General features: G+C 38.3%; 1 long non-coding RNA gene across 1 annotated transcript in view; it reads right to left on the bottom strand.

Moving 5' to 3' along the window:
* The window catches only part of LOC128627137 (uncharacterized), a 176,592-nt gene extending 166,184 nt beyond the window's left edge, over nucleotides 1-10,408 (bottom strand). The window contains exon 1 of the long non-coding RNA XR_008391248.1: nucleotides 10,310-10,408. This is a non-coding gene — a long non-coding RNA (uncharacterized LOC128627137). The remainder of the gene's footprint in view (nucleotides 1-10,309) is intronic.
* Nucleotides 10,409-12,257: the final 1,849 nt, after the last annotated feature.

The raw sequence follows: 12,257 nt of genomic DNA on the forward strand, positions 1-12,257 counted from the left end.
ACATGCTGTGACATCCAGTCATCTTTTATTGATAACCTCCTGAGTGGTTCTCCAGTTTGTTCTTTCCACAGTTGTTTTACAAGAACACAGTGCAAAATCAGTCCTATTCAGACATGACTCAGTTAGGGATACATGTGCATATAATTATACTGATGATTTGATAAACTGTAAAATTATGTATATAACCACTACTAAACTTTTTTCAAATCTATTATCTTAGGAAAATGCCTATTATTATGAATTAAATTGTGTCCCCCAAAAGATGTTGAAGTCCTAACTCTCAGTACCTGTGAATGTGGCCTTATTTAGAAATAGGATCTTTGAAAATGATCAAATTAAGATGAGGTAGGTCATTAGGATGGACTCTAATCCCGTATGATTGGTATCCTTATAAATAGGGAAAAGTTGAACACAGAGACATATACACACAGGGAGGATACCACATGAAGATGAAGGCAGAGATCAGGGTCATACATCTACAAGCCATGGAACACCGAAGATTGCCAGCAAATCACCACAAGCTAGGAGATAGGAATAAAACAGATCCTCTCCCTCACAGCCCTCAGAAAAAAAACAACCCTATGAACATCCTGATTTTATACTTCTACCCTCTAGAACTGAGACATAAAGAATTTCAGTTCCTGGAACTATCCCATTTGTATTACTTTGTTATAGCAGCCCTAGCAAAATAATATACCTACTAAGGAAACCATGATTTTTCCCCTCAAAGGCACTCAAGATGAAGCCATTCTGAAAAAAGATTGCAAATCAGAAATAATAAAAGTTCTTGCTATTAATTTTTCAATCTGGTAGCAAAAGTGCTATTTAATTACTAAGCCAACTTAGTGCCAAAAAAAGCCCCTCTCAGATATGACTCATCCTTCACCCTATGTAGTGCATTTACACATATAGCATCACGTAAACACTGGAGAATGTTATAATCCTATAAATAGTAAAACATAAGAATAACGTGAAATTATGTAGATGCTCCTTTGTTTTATAAAAGTGTTGCTTTATGAACTTTTATGTCCTGTGGGAATATAACTTGGATCATAATAAAGTCATATGGTAATATAATGAGTTACTTCATAAGGAGCAATGAAATCACCATAAATGAGGAATGGGTTCTGAAGTGATAGTCTTCAATTAAAATCCATGCACTGTAGTTACTTATCAGCTTTGTGACTTAAGCAAAGAATTAACCATGTTTGAAACTCAAATCCTTCATCAGTAAAATAGGAATTTTATATTTTACATGAATAGATTAAACAATATATGAGCTGTACTTAGCATCTCATATGATAATAATAGGGTTTTAATAGTTGTATAAAAAGTAAAATTCACCCCAAAATAAAAGAACAAAGTAAAATTCACAAATTAAAGGTTTATTACACTCTGCTGAGGCAAAAAAAAAAATTAAGCAAGCTTATATGAGAACAGAAGTATTGCATTGGCTAGTTCCTTACTATAAAATGCAGGACTTTCAAAATTTTTAAGCCAACCTGTCAGATGCAGAGTTCAAAACACTGGTGATAAGGATGCATTGAGTATGGTGAATGCATAAGGGAAGAAATGAAGGCTACACCGAGTGAAATAAAGAAAAACCCACAGGGAACCAACAGTGAAGGGAAGGAAGCCAGGATTCAGATCAATTATTTGGAGATAAGGAAGAAATAAACAGTCAACCAGAACAGAAAGAAGAAACAAGAATTTTTTTAATGAAAAGATAAGAAGACTCTGGGACCTCTCTAAATGTGTCAATATCCAAATCATAGGGATGCCAGAAGGAGAAGAAAAAGAGTAAGAAATTGAAAACCTATTTGAAAAAATAATGAAAGAAAACTTTCCTAATTTGGTGAAGGAAATAGACATATAAGTCAAGGAAGCACAGAGAATCCCAAACAAGTTGGACCCAAAGAGGACCACACCTAGGCACATCATAAGCAAGAGAAAAGTAGAGAGTTTACCTACAAAGACTATCAGCTGATTTCTCAAAAGAACTTTGCAGACAAGAATGGACTAGCAGGAAGTATTCAAAATGATGAAAAGCAAGGACCTACAACCTAGAGTACTCTATCCAGCAAAGCTATCATTTAGAATAAAAGAGCAGACAAAGTGCTTCTAAGACAAAGTAAAACTAAAGGAATTCATCATCATCAAGCCATTATTATGTAAATGTTAAAGGGACTTATTTAAGAGAAAGATCAAAACTATGAACACTAAAATGGCACCAAATTCACAAATATCAACAACTGAATCCAAAAAAACAGACTAAACAAACAACCAGAATGGGAATACAATCATAGATATGGAGCTCATTTGGAGGGTTATCAGCTTGGAGGAGGAAAGGAAAAAATGGAGGGAAACATGCAGGGACTAAGAAGCATAATTGGTAGGTACAAAATAGACAGGGGGTGGTTAAGAACAATATAGAAAATGGAGAAGCCAAAGAATGTATATGCATGACCCATTGACATGAACTAAGGGTGGGGGGGTTACTAGAGGGAATAGGGGTACCAGATGGAGAGGGAAAAGGAGCAAAAAATTGGGACAAATGTAATAGCATAATTGATAAGATATATTTTTTAAATGAACCTCCTTCTTGCTAAATAAGAAACATAAAGTCCACTTTTTAAAAACATTTTTTAAATAATTTTATTTAGTTATTTTTCAAATACAGTTTTTTGTCTATTTCTCCCATCCCAGCCCCCCCCCCCCATGCTCCCCACCTCCCTTCCATTTCCACCCCCCTTAGTTCTTGTCCCTGTGTCCTTCATATTTGTTCCTCCAAATCCCTCCCCTTTTTCCCCCTTAAATTCCCTTCCCTCTCCCCTCTGGTCACTGTCCCCTTGTGCTCTATTTCAGTGTCTTTGTTTTTATTCTTCTTGCTTGTTTGTAAAAACATTGTTATACAATTATTCTTTTACAGAGACATAATTCAATTGGCAAACATCAAGAAAATACTTCAGAGTTTAAGAAAAATTCTTAGATCTTAATTTTTTAACTGATTTAAAATTAGCAAATGCCATATTCAATTTATTCAAGATACTTATTTAAAATAATGTATCACTTTGCCTGATCCCAAAATATAACCCTGTTAAATATACTTATAATATATAAGTATATTTTTCTTTAAATTTTTATTGTTGTTCAATTACAGTCATCCTCATTTTTCTCCCATTATTCTCCCCTGCCCTGCCCACCCCCCCCACATTCAATCTTCCCTGCCCCATCCCTTGAGTTGTCCTTGTCCACGTGTCCTTTATACATGTTCCTTGACTTGACCCTTCCTCTCCTTTCCCCCATTATACCCCATACCCTCCCCCGTAGTCCCTGTCCATTTGTTCTTTATTTCCATATCTCTGGTTCTATATTGCTCGCTTCTTCATTTTGTCATTTAGGTTTCACGTATAGGTGAGATCAAATGGTATTTATCTTTCACCACCTGGCTGATTCCACTTAGCATTAGTTCTAAGAGTTTGTTTAAAAGGTAAAGAACAGCAACAAAAACTAAATATATTTTCTTTTTTTTAAAGTACCAATTTAGAAATATTAATAAATAACACAAATATGTTCCATTAAGAAAATATAATCTATTAAATTACTGGCAAAAATGTACCAATTATTATTCCCCTGAGGGCAGGGACTATACCTTTATCTACCTCATATACCTTAAGCATGGCAAGAGTTCACTATTATAACTATTATAAATAGTTATAAATATCTATAACTCAAAAACAATAATTACAAGAATAACATAATTTTCCTCAGAATTATGGAACATAATCCTAATGAGTTGGGAATTCAAAACAGGCCATGAACAAAATTTTACAAAGTTCAAATCTAACATTAATAGAGGAAAATTCTATGCCCCTTACCCAAAGGCAAATTCTGAAGTGGAAACTGTCTATTGGTTGTCAATAGAAAATATACAGCCAATGTTAGTGTTGAAATAATATCAATTTGGTCTCAAGTAAAGTCATTAAGAACTGAATAGAAACAGTGCAGATATTTAAGGACCTATATGCTTGGTATTCTATAGGGCAAAAAATTTGTTTTTTACTTTTTAGCATATTCTGCTGTTTCTGTAAACATCACATAACCTTTCTACAGAGAACTGTTATACTAAGAAAGTAAGATAACACATGTGGACTATATATGACCATAGATTCTTGTGTCTCACTGGGATCTCTCTGATTTTGGCATTACTGATTTGGTGATTAAGATTCCATATTCTCACCACTATCATACATATTCATATTGTGATCAGGGAGAAAACAGGTCAGTCAGAGGTTAGTTTCTTTTACCCATGGTTTTTCTCTTGAATTTCACAAACTTGCTACAGCAACATGGGGAAAATTAACCAGTGCAGAAAATTCCTTATATTATATATTATAGATGTTCACCAGAACTTTCAACTAGATAAGAATTACCTTTTTGAAATATTTATAACACACCCCTTTCACTCCAGATAAAAATGCAAAAGAAATCATATTTAGTAAGTATAAGCAAATAAGCCAATAATTTTGACTAAATACAAGGGGTACCTGAATGCTAGTATCTGATTACATTGGGTCTCCCCTCCTCAAACCTAACAATGCTAGGGAAATATTTCAACTAGAGGCTGCTGAACACATAAAATAACTGACCTAAAATACTCAAAAAATGTTATCTGGTTTGCCTGTGTAAACACAAATACCCTGAGAATATTTATAGCATTGACAAAGCTACTATTAGTAGCTTCATCTGCCTTAAAGAAAGAAAAAATGATCCTACTACTAAAAGTTTCCAAATATGTATTTACTGAAGGAAGTAAATAATTTATAAACCAACTTTCTGGTCTTGAAGCAACAGATTTTAGAAAAGATGGCTTTACAATAAGATACATAACTCCACCTCTAGTTATAATGCTATTTTTTCATAGAAGAGACATGGTACTTTGTGAATATTATGAGTCAAGCTTACTCATCTCGACTAAGAATGAATTAAATTTTGTTAAGAGTGAAAACCTGAAAGAGCACTTACATGCATGTAATTCTAAGTTGCCATTTTTAGAATGGGGATTTTTTCCAAAGAGATTTTAAAAATGTGTTTCCACATTAATCTATTTGTGTTACTTTTACTTTAAGTTACTTTCTGGTAAGTTGGCTACTAAGTAGAAACAAAAACTAAAAACTAATTTTCAAATAGAAAGTGGTTGTTATTTGACCATAGAAAAAGACACTGAAAAGGAAAGAAGTAATCTGTTAAACTTCTGACTGCCAAAATATATTGGAATTTAGACATACATACAGATAAAGAGACATGTATATTTTTGTCCATCCCTATTTTCCTAGTCCAGTTACCATGAAGAGATCAGAAAATTAACTGTAAGGTGAGGTGCCTATAGAAAGCCTCATTATACCCAAACGGTCATTCTTTCCTGGAAAGTCCAGAAAATACAAAGGGAACCACAATCTCTGCAGGACACACAGCATTCTTGTATAAGTAACATCCAGACTGATGTGGTGCTAATGGTTTTACCCACAGAAAAGATTTTCTGAGAGAGAACCCTTTCTTGCATGCACAATCACAAAATCACACACCTGGAGAGTCTTTAATCACAGTCTAGAACAGTAGTCAGTCAGCTCATACCCAAAAGATGACACTATGAACTAAAGAAAAGAGTTTTTAAGTTGAAGAGAACTGAGTTTTATTACCAGGTCTGGGATTTACTATATTTTTTGGCAAGTTATTTAACCTCTCTGAGCCTCTTTGTTTTTCGTCGTTGTTGTTTTTTTTCCATTTTGTTTCATATGGAAAACAAGAAGTCATCAAAACCCGTTTAAAAATTATGGCTAGAAGACCATCAGAAAACACGCAGACCTATTCTCAACTTCACAGATGAGGATAGGAAAGCAGAGAAATATGCCCAGTCATTTAAGAGGACAAGTCACTTAAGGCAAATTTTTAGACCATGTGAAAAAAGGACTTACAAGGCAAAATATAATAATCAGATGTAGGATAATGATCATCTTTTCAGGAAGAGCTTCAGTTGTACTGATAACATTTTATTTCTCACATCCTGTTTGGAGAACATGAAGTTATATATATATTATACATATGCATAATTTTTTGCTTTTAATACTTAATAATAAGTTTTTTTAAATAACCAAAACATTAACCAAAAGATTTCTCTAGAATTGTAAAGGTCAGTGGAAATAATGTGGTTTTAAACATTCTCCTACTGAGTTTAAAAGGTAAATATCACTTTGTTCCCCTAATACAAGAAAAAAAAGAGTGAAAGTCTGTAAATACACACACACACACCACCAGTTTTGCAGGTTAGTAAAATATAAACAGTATACAAATGTCACAAAACACAAAATGAACTGTATTATTAGCACCATGATTAACTCATCTAAGAATATTGAGAGAAATACTAATAATTTGTACTCTAAACATATGTCTAAGAGAAATGTATTCAAGAGTCATATCTGAGAGCCTAGTATTCAAGCCTCAGGGGTCTTTGTTTATTTGTCTATTTGTTTTTACCAAGACAAAAAGAAACTGCAATGATTTACCTAAAGTAAGTAAAGGCTTTTCTACCTCTAAATGGTACATGAAACTACCTGTAAAACCTAGACGCCTCTGAAATCTCTGAAATCTTCAAACAAGAAAGTATAGGTCATTCAGCAAAATATATTTACTGTATAATACCATAATAGCTATTTAATTGTTATCATTATGATGCAGATATATAATGGAAACAGATGTTCCTTTTTCCTTTCAGCAATGCACAGGAAAAGCATAAACTTGCTGATATTGCATGGACTGCTACCATAGCACAATAGAGGAAAAAAGACATTAGCACATGACAATATTAGTTTTTACTACACAACTAATTGCGTAAAAAGTATAACTTGAGATCATTAAATCAATATAATTTTCAGCACCACAGAAGGGAAACAAATAGATTTGTATAACCAGCCTATTTCACATCTGCATTTGGGAAAATACTTCTGAGAAAGTAAGTATATGCAAAATGCTGCCACTACTTTTAGAACACAAGGAAAAGACTGTTGTTCTGTTTTATTTGCTCATGTAACATGAATTAGAATGCTGGCTCTACAGACAAATCTTTTAAAACAGCACCAGTGTACACTGGAAGAACCTTTCTGGAAAATAATTTAGTAATCGATACAAAGTAACTTCAAAAACAGTCTATACCCTCAGTCCAAGAAATTTCTATTCTAATAATATATCATAAGGAAATAACTAGAGGGATGATTAAAGATTTATTTAAAATGTTATTCATCATAACTTTATTTATAATGGAAAACTAAAAATCTAACTCACCAATATTACAATGATGATTAATTAAAGTATATATGTTAAAACATTTTACAGTCAATATAAATGACTTTAATAATCATTTTAATTATATAGGAAAATGTTCATTGTACTATGTCAACTGAAAAATAGCAGAATATGAAGTGCTAACTATAATTTTTATAAATATATGATATATAAAAACATAAACACTTGGAGGAAAAAGGCTTAGAGAAAATACACAAAATGTCATTTTAATTTTTGAAAATTCTCTATTATGAGCAGATACTACTTTTTTAATTATAAAATGTTATTGTTTCTTTCAACAATTACACAATTCCATTTCTATGCTCTAATACACTGTCCTTGTCCACAGTTTCTAAAACTTCTTTTGGTCAAATAATGCTATAAATATTCTGGTAAATTGGCTTAAAGTTACAATGGCATGTTATTTGATCCTAAAATCTGGCATAGAAAGAAAAGTATTTGTAAATTACATAGATAACTTTTTTTATCCCGTGTAAACAGGATCCTTATAAATTAGACAATTTTTTAATAGGACAAGCATTATTAATGTTTACTTAAGGTCTATTAATATGATGTGTTTTAAGTCACCATGTCAAGGAAACTTTTCAATTAAAAACATTTCTAACGCAAATAAAATAGCCTATTAATTTTTCTCCCAGTATGCCAATAAAAAAGTTTGATATAGCTTTTGTAAGACTCCTAGTTTCATGATTGTATTTTTACGAGAAGGAGCTGATTTGTCTTAGGCTATTACTGTCTATTACTCCTAGAAGTCTTAAGGAAAGGTGGGAAGCAGCAAATTCTGGCAATCTGCCTAAAGAGAAATCAATGAAACAAATTAATCCTTCGTAGGCTGCAATGACACAGTAATCCATCATTCAGAGCTGCTTTTATATACCAAATCAGAGAGCAGAGGAAAGAGCCCTAGGGGACATCACAGACAACAACTTACACCAACAGTGGGAAAATACTGAGGAATCAGTTTATTTAAAAGGGATAGATTTCAGTTGATTGCCTATTTTGTCAAATACAGATTTTTTTTCTTTCACAGTGTGAAAGGCCCAAGGCCCAATGACTATATCTTAGAATTCAGTACCATAAATGCTTGCTGACATCAACTGGGGGTGCATGTTTTTAAATAATTAGCATCATTAATCAGTATGAACAAATATCTGGCTAGAGTAATATTACTTTTTCCATTAAACTTCCAGGTGTTAAATACATTCCCTGTTTTCAGTAGGGACTAACTGTAAATTTACCTACTAATCTAAAACTGACCAATTTCTGGTAAACCACATTTGAGATATTTTTTTCACACATAAAATGTAGTCATTTAAGAGGTGTATAACTTCCTAAGTACTATGTTAAGTTTAAAGACTTGAAAATTTTTAATTTCTTCTCTTGTGGAATAAATTTCAATAAGGAAATCAGATTATAAATAACTTGTTTTAAAACAGTAAATAGTACTTTGGCTTACAATTACAACTGACAGTGCTGAAAGATAAATTTCTGTGGTTTCTTTTTTAAAAATAAACTTATAATCAATGTACAGTCATACACTCACACTGAGTATATTTATTTCCACACGTACAAAAACATATTCATCTAATTTAGTCATGCTTATGTGGAAGTGTATGCACCTTGAGTATATCTTACTAATGTATACTGAATGGAAGTATATTCCCTGGATGAGAATTAATGACAAGAACTACAAAGTCATAGTGCCTTGCTACTGTTAAATGCACACATCATTTTCATGGTTAAGTGTGAGGAGTTAGTGAAAGAAAAAGATTTTCAGAAAATAAACAAACAATCTATCGCAGTGGACCCTGAAATGTTAGCTCTGAATATCTAATCACATACCCAAAACAGAAAAAGAAGGTCAAATAAATGCCAACTAGATAGTTTTTGAGTAGCATCTTCAATTCTGAGGTTCGTGATCATATGATAGCAATTCCTGACCATGCCGAAGCATTTTTAATTCAATGCATGGATCTAGTATTTATTGATTTAATAAGGTTAGAGATATTACACTGTTGCTGCTACTGATGAACTGTCAACAATTTAATCTAGTGAAATCTTACAGGGGAATATATATTTTAGGGGAGAGAGAGACTAAATAGCTATGTAAATGTAATCCCTTCACTACCCAGGACGGTGGCAAAAGCAAAGCCCCTTCTTTCCCAGACTACTTCAGGCTCCAACCAAATGACTGAGGTGACAGTGAACAGACTGCAGCAATGTCTTGGAGGTACACTTTCAAAACATTATCCACAGCATCATTACCATACAGGCAGGCAGAAAAGAAGGAAGAAAATTCACTTTCTCAAAAGCCATTCTGCCAAAAGTACAACCACAAGAGAGAGGTGTTAAAGGCTATATCGAAGTAAGGAGGTATTACAGAGTCCAGAATCAGAAAAAGGAAGAAAATCCACCTGAATTTGCTGAAATAAACACTTGGGGACTATTAGGAAGCTTTTTGCGCTGCTGTGCTACCCTGCTTGTGGGCTTATTTCCCCAACCTGGACACCTGGGAAGCATGTTGTGCTCCAGCTTTTCCCTGACTTTGAAGAAATGGATAATCTAAGAAGCGGTGCTGCTGCTAGGGTCAGTAAAACTATGCTAATTGGTGAACCTAATTGCTTCAAGCAGTCCTGCCTCTAAACAGGGAGAGCACAGTTGATGGAGTCAGTCTGTTCCTAATAAAATGAAGAAGCACTGAATTAAATTCCCAAGGAAGGCACTATAAAAGTTTCCACAGTGTAACCAAATGACTTCACCTATGCTATTACCCCTAAGATGACATCTTTGAAAGAAAGCAGACCCCAGTCAGGCTCCATATTCATAAATTGGCTGAGCTTAGGCCAGTGAATCTGGATTGATTTAAAAAGGCTTTTTCATCCTTCCAATCAAATGAAGTCATTGTTAATTAGATGCTTTCTGTTAACAATGTCACTCTTCTCCACATTACCTGCTCACACTTGCAGCGCCTCTAGTGCAACATCTGGAGCACCAGTGCCCCTGCAATCAGTCCTCACAAGTTTGGCTGGAGAGTGGTGGCATTTCCGCCTCGCAACCCCTGTCTGAAGGAAGACACGGTTCAGTGTGCTGCTGGGGAGGCGCACGCCAACTTTCTCATTTGAAAGATTATAAAGCAATCTCTCCGAAAACTCTTCTCCCCAACGTTTTTTATCAACTGCACAGCACTTGGTGCCGTTCCCGCTTTGCCGATGGGTGTTTTCAAAAATCCCTAACGCCACAAAGTCAGCTCCCACAGACCTTCAGCTTCGTAAGACCAAGTTCCCCCTACACTAGGAAACCGGAGTTGAGGCGTCGCGGCCGCCCCCGGGCCCTGCCACCCACCCGCCTCGGCCTAACGTGGACTGGCCGCTCCAGGGGGGGCGGCCTGGGGGGCGGCCTGGGGGGCAGCGAGGCTTAGACCACTCTGGCCAGAGAGCGGAGAGAGGGCTCCCGGGGCGGGCGGGCAAAAGGCGTTCCTTCGACGGTGGCTCTGCGGCCCTCACATGGTCCGGCGGAGGCCGCCTCACACTCCTCCTGGCGAGTTCCGAAGACGTTTGTGGCTCGGACTTGAGGAGACACAAACTGCGGGCGCCGACCGCGGGCGAGGGCCGGGGTTGGGGAGCGTGCGCCACCCCCCGGTGGGGCTGGCTTCCTTAATGAATCTTCCCCCCCGCGCAGGCCTGGGACTTGGTCACTCCGCTTGCTCCCGGGGTAGTGGCCTTAAGCCCCAGCCAGAGCACGGGTCCTGCGGTCAGACGAGGCCCCGGTGGCCCAGCCCCGTGCTCGGGCCCCTCAGGGCGCGGGGAGTCACCCTGGTGTGTGGCGCCTGCAGGCGGCCTCGCCAGCGAGGCTCGGTGCCCGGATGTGGGCCTCGCTTCCGGGAGCTGCCCCCTCGGGCGCCGCGCTCAGGGCCGGAACGCCGGGGCCTCGAGGGAAGGGGTGGAAGGGCCCCGGGGCCCTTACGAGAGAGTTTGATTCGCACAACGCAGAGTTGGTTCGAAAAGGAGCGCCCTTGTGGGGTGAGGCGCGTGAGGAGACGCCCAGGGGAAAGGGCCCTTGACTTCGGAAGGGAAGGGACGCTCCTGGCTGCCCTCGCGACGCCGAGGACCACGCCGACCCCAGCGCTCACGGGACCCACCTGAGGTGTCACGGGCACCTCAGGACCCGGGAAGACGGCAGGCCTCCGGGAAAGCTCCGGGGCCCTGCCGCCGGGGAGCCCCTGGGCGAAAAGCGCTCACCGGGGCCTAGACTGAGACCCGGGCCCCGGGCCCTGACGCTGAGGTGCCCGAGGACGACACCTCGGCCTTGGAGTCCTCCCTGGCGGGGCGAGCGGAGAGTCCGGGCGGGGGGGGGGCGCTCCACGACTTGGAGACAGTGAGTCCCGATTCCCTGCAGCTCACGGAGGTCAGAACCTCGCCAGACGAGCGTAGGCGGTGAGGGTGGGAGGGCAGACCTCGCTGCGACGGGCCGACAGCGAGCGGGGACTCTGAATGCCATTTCTTCAAGTCCTTGACCCCAGAGCGTCGCCCGGAGAGACCACGGCCGGCCTCTCCACAGGCGGGTTCGGGGAAACTAAGTTTCCTGAGCCTCTCACCCCTGCTACGTGCGCTCAGCAGCAACCCAAACACCTGCCATCTCCCCAAACAGTAAAATAGGGACGGTGCCTGGAGTCATTTCTCCCTCCATTTCCAGAGGGAGCTCAAGCCCGAAGCATCAAGGTCGTCCCTCTCCAAACAGTAAAACAAGATACTCTCAAAACCTGCCAGGGACACCACCGCCTGTCCCCGGAGGGGTTCCCCTTTGCAAATAGAAAGAGGTTTGCTTTGTTTTGCTTTGCTTTGCTTCATTTTAGCGCTCGTGTGATTCTAGCTGGGGGCTTGAGCGGTGTAATAAACTGC

The sequence above is a fragment of the Artibeus jamaicensis genome, unplaced genomic scaffold, assembly GCF_021234435.1.
Source record: "Artibeus jamaicensis isolate MK-2021 breed Jamaican fruit bat unplaced genomic scaffold, CSHL_Jam_final contig_3214, whole genome shotgun sequence".
Taxonomy (NCBI): Eukaryota; Metazoa; Chordata; class Mammalia; order Chiroptera; family Phyllostomidae; genus Artibeus; species Artibeus jamaicensis.